This window comes from Colobus angolensis, unplaced genomic scaffold (genome assembly GCF_000951035.1).
Source record: "Colobus angolensis palliatus isolate OR3802 unplaced genomic scaffold, Cang.pa_1.0 Scaffold200, whole genome shotgun sequence".
NCBI lineage: Eukaryota > Metazoa > Chordata > Mammalia > Primates > Cercopithecidae > Colobus > Colobus angolensis.
Window position 1 is genome coordinate 5,416,274 of NW_012115156.1, and position 10,644 is coordinate 5,426,917.

The window sequence follows — 10,644 nt, forward strand, 5'->3', positions numbered from 1 at the left end:
GATCCACCCACCTCAGCTTCCCAAAGTGCTGGGATTACAGGCATGAGCCATCACGCCCAGCCTACAGTCTTTTTATAAGGACATCAGTCATATTGTAGTAGGGGCCAACCCTACTCCAGTATAAATCTTTACTGATTTCATCTGCAACTACCTATTTTCAAATAAGATCATATTCTGAGGTACAGGGGGTTAAGTTTCCATCATATCTTTCTGGGGACACAATTCAACCCATAACAATTGCATAGGTCAGATAAGATACCTCTCAGGTTCAGATTCAGCCAGAGGGCTGCAGCCAGCAGATGCAGATGTTCCTCCTCTGTGTTTCTGTGGCACCTGTTTCTGTGCAGAATACCCATCTCTATCACAGCACCAGCCACAGTGTACAGTAATCATCAACCCACTTTGATTTCCCTTAGACTGTAACGCTTTCAAGAAAAAAGAGTTTGTTCAAATGCAAAGTTTGAGGACAGCTACTCGGAAAACAGATTCCAAAGAATGAAAGTCACGGTTCTGAAGTGTAGAAGTTTAGGGTTGTTTATTTAGAGAAAAGATAGAGAAGCATAACAGAATTTCAGTATCTTTCTACATGAGGCTTAGCGCATAGTTACAATGATTGGATTAGTTGAGGTGGTCTTTTTTCTCAGGAAAGGTATATTTAACATTCCACACTGAAGAGGTAACAGTCACGGGATCTTCTACATCATTTGGTCTGTTTTAGGTATGGGACAATGAAGGAAGCAGTTAATCTATAACAAAAACCAGTGATTGGAAGGGGAGGGGCCTGGTTTCTGGTCTTTTCTAGTCATTAATGGAACAACATTTATGGAAAAGAGTTAATCTATAATCTAAGAAACAGAAGTTGTAAACATGTTCTGTGTCTCAGTCTCCAGGGCTTAACTTTCCCCTGGGTGTAATAAGTTCAGAGGATCCTGAAATTTTAACTTTTTTTTTTTTTTTTTAAGATAGAGTCTCACTCTGTCACCCAGGCTGGAGTGCCGTGACGCGATCTCGGCTCGGCTCACTGTAACCACCACCTCCCAGGTCAAGCGATTCTCCTGCCTCAGCCTCCCGAGTAGCTCAGATTACAGCTGAGATTATTTGGTTTTGCATCCTCAATGCCTGGTTGTAAAATCTTCCACTTAGGGTTCACTTGCTAAATGCTTGTGGAATAAAAGTAGAATGCTTCCACTTTTGTCAGAGACATGTGAACCAGAGCAACTCCATCTTAAATAGGAGCTATGTAAAATGAGGCTGCGACCAACTGGACTGTATTCCGAGATGGTTAAGGCATTCTAACTTACAGGATGAGATAGGAGGTTGGCACAAGATATAGGTCATAAACACCTTGCTGATAAAACAGGTTGCAGTAAACAGGCTGGCTAAAACCTAGCAAAACCAATATGGCCACGAGAGTGGCCTCTGGTTATCCTCACTGCTGCACTCCCACCAGCACCATGACAGTTTACAAATGCCATGGCAATGTCAGGAAGTTACCCTATATGGTCTAAAAGGGGAAGCATAAATATTCCACCCCTTGTTTAGCATATCATCAACAAATAACCATAAAAATGGGCAACCAGCAGTCTTCGGACTTCGGGGCTGCTCTGTCTATGGGGTAGCCATTCTTTTGTTCCTTTACTTTCTCAATAAACTTGCTTTCACTTTATGGACTCGGCCTGAATTCTTTCTTGTGCAAGATCGAAGAACCCTCTCTTGGGGTCTGGATCAGGACCCATTTCCTGTAACACTTTCATGGAACTGTTGTGAGTCAAGAGCCCAGCCCACTGGCATGATTCAAAAAGCATTAGCTTCCATGCCTTGGTGGCTTTTCCTCTTTGAAGGTGTAAAGACCCATTTGGAACCCCAGATTTGATACAAAGATTATTTTGAGCTGAAGGCATTTGAGATTCAACACATGCAGAAAGAAACCTACTTGGAGCTTCTCTTATCTGACTTAAAGCAGAAACCTCTGAGAAATGAGGACTGCCATAAATTCCCTCATGAGGTGGCTTCTACTCCCAGGAGAGAGAGAAAGAGTAAATCTACTATAAATTACCTCTCCTGGGGAGTTTTATGGCCCCAAAGAAGCTGGAAACACCACTTGCCTGTATAGGCAACATTATCACACATTTTCTTATCTCCTATTTGTTCTTCTAAAACTTCGTTTGTCTTTCCTAAAGAAACCTAATTGTTTTTTCCCATAGAAGCCTTTTTGCCTCCCTCCTTTTCCCCTTTTAATTTAGATATATAAGCCTTTAACTTTAACCATTTGATAAGCCAAGTACTCCTTTTATTGGCTTCTGGGTGCATACAAATAAACCTTTTTCTCCTGTTTTTTTTTAGACAGAGTCGTCTTGCTCTGTCACCCAGGCTAGAGTGCAGTGGCACAATCTCAGCTCACTGCAACCTCCACCTCCCGGGTTCAAGCGATTCTCCTGCCTCAGCCTACCAAGTAGCTGGGATTATAGGTGCCCACCACCACACCCAGCTAATTTTTGTATTTTTAGTAGAGACAGGGTTTCACCATGTTGGCCTGGCTGATCTCGAACTCCTGACCTCAAGTGATCCTTCTGCCTTGGCCTCCCAAAGTGCTGGGATTACAGGTGTGAGCCACTGTACCTGGCCACTTTTTCTCCTGCTAATCATGCCAAGAATGGTATGATCATTATTACTCTCCTCAGCTTCTAGCGATTTCTGTGCTATGTCTGAACCACAGGAGTCCACAGTGACCCTGTCTCCTTTACACACGACTAACAAACAGCATATTCAAGTGCAATAATATTACAAGAAAAACCTGGAATTGTTTAGAAAAATGTTCCCTCAAAGTGGGAGGGAGCCAAGAGATAAAAGAATTTTATTTGGAAAAGTCCAGCTTGGCAAGTAGATGTGTTTATTAAGATTTACATACAGGGCACTCCTGGACAGCAGCAGGACTGTTCTAGAGATCTGTGCCACCTCCCATCTCTAAACTATTTTTAAGCTAATTTTCTGGCTCTTTGCCTACTGTGTTTGAGTGATGAGACTGTTTTTCTTGGTAGGTTCTCAGACACTCCTCAGGATGCTTAGGTTCTCAGGGATACCTGTTCCTCAGCTGCACACCATGGCCTTGGCTCACTACCTGGTCTTCAAGGTTCAAGAAGCAGGCGTGCACCCTTCAGTAACCTGGTGCAGGGCCCATCACACTACAATTTAAATGTGTACGTAGGAATAATGCATCCCAAAGGGTTAGCATGAATTATTTCCTGATGAGGAAACGTTTTAATGAACCTTTTTTTTTTGGCTTTTCTTTATTTTCTACTTTTTCGGCAGTGAATATTAGTTTTATGATAAGAAAGCTCTTTCCTCTCAATAAATATTAATTTTAAAACAAAAACATTAAAAGTTACAAGATAGCAATATCCTCTAGATCACTCTTTTGCTAGTATTTTTGTCTTTTTTTAACCTTCAGTTTAGATTTGACATTGCTGGTGAAGCACTTACATGTGTTCAGCATTCCTTGCTCTTTGGATGGCTATGTAGGTAGCAGAAGGGGAGGTCTTTCTTTGGGATTTTGCAGTCTCTGCAGGGGTTCAACATTTGCTTCCCAACCTGAATCAGAGCTTATTTTATTTTAGTGTTTTGCAATTGCACAGCTAATCACTACTTGTTATGTAAGCTCAGCTATGGGAATTATTTTTATTAGGCATAGCTCCTATTCATGAAGGATAGAATAATTTTTTTAAAAAGAAATTAGTACAATGGTGTAGGGAAGAAAGAGTAATATTTTTTCCTTGCTTGTTGCAAGGTTCATGGCTTACACCCCATAACAAAAAACAAATTAACATGAGAAAAGTGTAACAAATTTATTTAACCAAAGTTGTATGTGACATGCAGCCTTCAGAAATGAAGACCCCAAAAATGGAGGAAACTGTGTATTTTTATGTTTAGGTTTGATGAAAAGTGGATACTTGTGGAGAAACATGATTGGATAAGGGGTATGATCTAACAGTAATAAACTGGGGGACTTAACAAGGGCTTTGTTTTCAGATTTATCTTGGTGTCTCTGTGTCTTCATTCCGTTTTTCTGGCTGTCACATGAAGGTCTTATAACTGAGAAACAAAAAAGAAATCCTAAGTCCCCCAGCTGGAATGGACACTCTTTTGGCCAAGAGAACCCCAGAGAAACCTTGAACACTGAGTTCCTGGACATGACAGGATGGAAAGTCAGACACACCTTGTATTAGTTCATTTTCATGCAGCTAATAAAGACATACCCAAAACTGGGAACAAAAAGAAGTTTAATTGGACTTACAGTTCCACATGGCTGGGGAGGTCTCAGAATCACAGTGGCAGGTGAAAGGAACTTCTTACATGGCAGTGGCAAGATAAAAATGAGGACGAAGCTAAAGTAGAAATCCCTGATAAACCCATCAGATCTTGTGAGAGTTATTCACTATCACAAGAATAGCATGGGAAAGACTGGCCCCCTGATTCAATTACCTCCCCCTGGATCCCTCCCACAATACATGGGAATTCTGGGAGATACAATTCAAGCTGCGATTTGGGTGGGGAGACAGCCAAACCATATCAATCCACCCCTGGCCCCTCCAAACCTCATGTCCTCACATTTCAAAACCAATCATGCCTTCCCAACAGTCCCCTAAAGTCTTTTTTTTTTTTTTTTTTTTTTTGAGACGGAGTCTCACTCTGTCGCCCGGGCTGGAGTGCAGTGGCCAGACCTCAGCTCACTGCAAGCTCTGCCTCCCAGGTTCACGCCATTCTCCTGCCTCAGCCTCCCGAGTAGCTGGGACTACAGGCACCCGCCACCTCGCCCGGCTAGTTTTTTGTATTTTTTTTAGTAGAGACGGGGTTTCACCGTGTTAGCCAGGATGGTCTCGATCTCCTGACCTCGTGATCCGCCCGTCTCGGCCTCCCAAAGTGCTGGGATTACAGGCTTGAGCCACCGTGCCCGGCCTAGTCCCCCAAAGTCTTAACTCATTTCAGCATTAACCCCAAAGTCAACAGTCCAAAGTCTCACCTGAGACAAGGTGAGTCCCTTCTGCCTATAAGCCTGTAAAATCAAAAGCAAGCTAGTTATTTCCTAGATACAATGGGGGTACAGGTATTGGGTAAATACAGCTGTTCAAAATGGGAGAAGTTGGCCAGAACAAAGGGGTTACAGGGCCCATGCAAGTCTGAAATCCAGCAGGGAAGTTAAATTTTAAAGCTCCAAAATAATCTCCTTTGATTCCAAGTCTCACATCCAGGTCATGCTGATGCAAGAGGTGGGTTCCCATGGTCTTGGGAAGCTCTGCCCTTGTGGCTTTGCAGTGTACAGCCTCCCTTCTGGCTGCTTTCACAGGCTGGCATTGAGTGTCTGCAGCTTTTCCAGGTGCATTGTGCAAGCTATTGGTGGATCTACCATTCTGGGGTCTGGAGGATGGATGGTGGTCCTCTTCTAACAGCTCCATGAGGCAGTGCCTCAGTAAGGACTCTGCATGGGGACTCTGACCCCACATTTCCTTTCTGCACTGCCCTAGCAGAGGTTCTCCATGAGGGCCCCGCCCCATCCTTGCAGCAAACTTTTGCCCGCACATCCAGGCATTTCCATACATCTTCTGAAATCTAGGTGGAGGTTCCCAAACCTCAATTCACAACTTCTGTGCACCTGCAGGCTCAACACCATGTGCAAGCCGCCAAGAATTGGGGCTTCTGCCCTCGAAAGCCACAGCCTGAGCTCTATGTTGGCCCCTTTCAGCCACAGCTAAAAGGGCTGGGACACAGGGCACCAAGTCCTTAGGGTGCACACAGCACAGGGACCCTAGGCCTGGCCCATGAAACCATTTTTTCCTCCTGGGCCTCCAGGCCTGTGATGGAAGGGGCTGTGTGAAGGTCTCTGACATGGCCTGGAGACATTTTACCTAAGGTCTTGGGGATTAACATTAGGCTCCCTACTACTTATGCAAATTTCTGCCAGCTTGAATTTTTCCCCAGAAAAAGGGTTTTTCTTTTCTATTGTATAGTCAGCCTTCAAATTTTCCAAACTTTTATGCTCTGCTTCCCTTAAAAAACTGAATGCCTGTAACAGTATCCAAGTCACCTCTTGAATGCTTTGCTGCTTAGAAATTTCTTCCACCAGATACCCTAAATCATCTTTCTCAAGTTCAAAGTTCCACAAATCTCTAGGACAGGGACAAAATTCTGCCAGTCTCTTTGCTAAAACATAACAGGAGTCACCTTTGCTCAAATTCCCAACAAGTTCCTCATCTCCATCTGAGACCACTTCAGCCTGGACCTTACTCTCCATATTGCTATCAGCATTTTGGACAAAGCCATTCAACAAGTCTCGAGGAAGTTCCAAACTTTCCCACATTTTCCCATCTTCTGAGCCCTCCAAACTTCTCCAACCTCTGCCTGTTACCCAGTTCCAAAGTTGCTTCCACATTTTCAGGTATCTTTTCAGTGATGTCCCACTCACTCTACTAGTACCAATTTACTGTATTAGTTTGTTTTCATTCTGTAGATTAAGACATACCCAAAACTGGGAACAAAAAGAGGTTTAATTGGACTTACAGTTCCACATGGCTGGAGAAGCTTCAGAATCATGGCGGCGGGTGAAAGTTACTTCTTACATGGTAGTGGCAAGAGAAAAATGAGGAAGAAGCTAAAGCGGGGCCGGGCTCAGTGGCTCACGCTTGTAATCCCAGCACTTTGGGAGGCCAAGGTGGGTGGATCATGAGGTCAGGAGTTCAAGACCAGCCTGGCCAACATAGTGAAACCCCGTCTCTACTAAAAATACAAAAATTAGCTGGGCGTGGTGGCGGGTGCCTGTAATCCCAGCTACTCGGGAGGCTGATGCAGGAGAATTGCTTGAACCCGGAAGGTGGAGGTTGCAGTGAGCCGAGATTGTGCCACTGCACACCAGCCTGGGCGACAGAGCTAGACTCCGTCTCAAAAAAAAAGAAAAAAAAGCTAAAGCAGAACCCCGATAAACCCATCAGATCTCTTGAGACATATTCACTATCACAAGAATAGCATAGCATGGGAAGGACTGGCCCCCATGATTCGATTACCTCCCCCTGGGTCCCTCCCACAACACCTGGGAATTCTGGGAGATACAATTCAAGTTGAGATTTGGTGGGGAGACACAGCCAAACCATATCATGTCTCATTATACCCCCTCCCTCGCTAACCACCATTAGACTTTTTTCCCTAAGGATTAAACAGAAACCAGCCCTTTGGAAAGACTCATTCCACCCTTCGTTTAACCAACACCCTGACACTGACCGTCCCTTTTGCAGTTTCCACAAAACAACCAACTAGCATTCGTTCGTGATAAGAGATCACCAACCATGGGCTGGTTCTTTTTTGTTGTTGTTTTTCACTCAGATCAAGTTTCCATGTATTCAAAAAATAAATAAAAGTTTAAAAAGTTGTCTCACTAACTTTAGTTTCAAAACTGACTGACATCAGGCATTTCTTATTGTCAAAGTCCACCCTTCAGAGAAGATAAGAAATTTCTGAAGTCTACCTTTGGATTCTTTTGGGATTCATTCTAAGGGACATTTTTTACAAGAAAAACCTGGAATTATGTAGAAAAACATTTCCCCAGACTGGGAGGGAGCCAACATTTCATTGAGAGAAACGTTTCTTTGTTTTGCTCACATTCTTTGAGGAGCAAGAAAATACTAACTCTCCAGATGTAGGTGTTCTGAAATCAATATTGGGCTCTTGCCTTTGGAATCAGACATCTCATGATTTGGGTTTGCAGTCCTTCCCTTTGGTGTCTTCAGGCTGAGTTTACTTGTAGGAGTACTAGGATTGCTCTTCAATGCTGATAGAAAGCTTCTGCTCTTACCATGATGTTTCACTGTTCTGTGGCATGTTTTACAAATAATCAACAATACACTTTTGGAGTCTCTGAACTTTTTCACAATTTTTGCTTCTTTAAAACTGAGTGTATAATTTCATGCTTCTCGATTAATCAGTTTCTGTATTTTGGGTGTCAATGTGGCTTTGGGTTTGAGACACATTCAAAAGTTATCCAGAATCAACAACTGCAAACAGTATGGACATGTTTCTTCAAAGTGCTCTTATCATAGGAGATAGCAGGCTTGGCCCTGGCAGCTGTTGTGCAGTTCCTGCTCTGAAGCTTCAAGGTAGTGCTTCTGTGTCATGGCCGTCACTGCCACTTCCTTGTCACAGGGACCTGGTGAAAAAACACGGCACCAGAAGTTGGCTTCCACCCAGCCTAAGGAGGATGTGCAGTGAGGATTTTCATGTCTCAGCTTCACACTTTTTTTTGTTTTTTTGTTTTCTTGTTGTTCTCATTCACTCTGTTTCCCAGGCTATAGTGTAGTGGCATGATCACAGCTCACTGCAGTCTCCCCAGCTAATTTTTGTATTTTTTGTAGAAATGGGGTTTTGTCATGTTGCCCAGGCTGGTCTTAAATTCCTAGGCTTAAGTGATCTGCCCATCTTGGCCTCCCAAAGTGTTGGTACTACAGGTTTGAGCCAACACACCTGGCCTGTTTCACCTTTTGACATCAGAGGCCCAAAAACTTCACCCTGGGATCATGCTAAGGCCACCATTTTTGAACATGGGTCTCATGGAGAGGTGTAAGGTAAACAGATGTGCTTTGGTCAAGAATAGGCCTAGGTAGGCCAGGCGCGGTGGCTCAAGCCTGTAATCCCAGCACTTTGGGAGGCCGAGACAGGCGGATCACGAGGTCAGGAGATCAAGACCATCCTGGCTAACACGGTGAAACCCCGTCTCTACTAAAAAATACAAAAAACTAGCCAGGCAAGGTGGCGGGCACCTGTAGTCCCAGCTACTCGGGAGGCTGAGGCAGGAGAATGGCGTAAACCTGGGAGGCAGAGCTGCAGTGAGCTGAGATCCGGCCACTGCACTCCAGCCTGGGCCACAGAGCGAGACTCCATCTCAAAAAAAAAAAAAAAAAAAAAAAAAAAAATAGGCCGAGGCAGACATGCAGGCCAGCATGACTCAGCAAGTTTGGAGCACAGGCACACAACTCTGCTTGTTGTATAACGCATGTGCGTAAGCTCATACTTGGCTTAAAGCCACTATTGTTTGTAAAAGCTACAGCTGTCCTGCAGACACTGTACATGGGGCACACACTCAGAGGGAGAGAGTGAAGCTCCTGACCCTGTAGGGAGAGCCAACTATCTTGCAGATGGACATGGGGGGAGCCAGAAACCAGCAAGTGTGCCATGGAATGCAGCTGTAAGTGCGGGAGTGACAAAAGCTGCACAGCTGGCTGCTGAGAAGGGATGCAGCTGGAGCAGACAGTTGAGACAAAGGAACAGTGTAAGAGAGCTGCTGAATAAAACCATATTTTACCTGCCTACAGCCCCCTGAGTGTTCTTTCAGCTATCTGCCACCCATCCACCCACTCCCCTTGGACCTCAGCATGGGCTGGAACCTGACCCTTGGTGTGACAAGAGGCATGAAGGTCAATTGCACATGCGTTTCTCATTTTATAAATATTCATGACTCCTCCTATAGCTTATTGAATATGTATATTTGGCCACCCACTTCAGCATAAATTCCTGTCTTATTCTTCTCACCCTTGAAGTGCCTGTTCCTGGCTTCTGATGGGAGATTATGCTTTTCAGCCTATCAAAATGGCCACTTGCAGGCTGCAACCGTTTATGAAAAATAAAGCTCTTCTTTCCATACTTATGAACCTCATCGTTCTTCAGTTGCCACTTTTTTGAAACAAAGGTGATTTTAAGATCACATATAATTTATTTGAAAATAATACTAATATATATTATAATTAGGTCTTTAACCAAATTATAATAGATATAGTAGCTTTCTGAGCTAGTATATAATAGCTTTCTAAGAACATTTATATATATATATGTTCATTTATATGTACATTTCATTTCTTATAATAGTTCTTTAAGAACATTTACATAATATAATAGCTTTCTAAGAACATTTAAACAACAGAGAACTTGATCTTAAACCAATCAAGATTAAATAAGAAAATAAGAATAACTTTGTGTTCAGTTTCCTCATCTGTTAAATGAAAAGAAAAAGAAAAAGAAAAAATAATAATAATTTGGTCAAAGAGTCTATCATGAAATCATGAAGAAATGTGTGTGTCCACATCTCTGACAGATCTTGCACTTTAACCATTGTAAGTAAAATGGCATTTGTTTGGGCAATATAAGTAAAAAATAAAAACAAAAATCTCCCATTTCAGAAAACTTCTCTACAAAGAGAAGAAAGAAAACAGTGCTATGATTAAATAAGCATTAAACCAGAATGTGATGCTCAGCTCAGACAACCTGCTAAAGAGATTGCAAGACAGAAAGAAATCCACTGACATACAGCTAGCTGGACATAACCCATCACATTAGGCAGGTGATTTGCAAATTGGAGTCAGGTGATAGCCAGTTAGCCCATCTCCTCCCAGGAGACTGGGAAGATAGGGTGTTATCTTCCTTGATGATTACCTTTCAAAGAAATGACTCCCAGGTCCTTGAGAAAACATTCCTGAATCATGAGCCTGGAAAGAGGCTTATTTAGCTATTTAAAAGACTTACATACATTTGAAAAGGGCTGAGAGAAATTTTTAAAAAAAAAAGATAGGGCAAAGTAGAGAGGTGGGTCTCTTATTTTCAACAGGAGTAATT

General features: G+C 43.0%; 1 pseudogene; it reads right to left on the reverse strand.

Annotated features, from left to right (window-relative positions):
• Positions 1 to 7,465: 7,465 nt before the first annotated feature.
• Positions 7,466 to 8,156, reverse strand: LOC105511609 (annotated as a pseudogene).
• Positions 8,157 to 10,644: the final 2,488 nt, after the last annotated feature.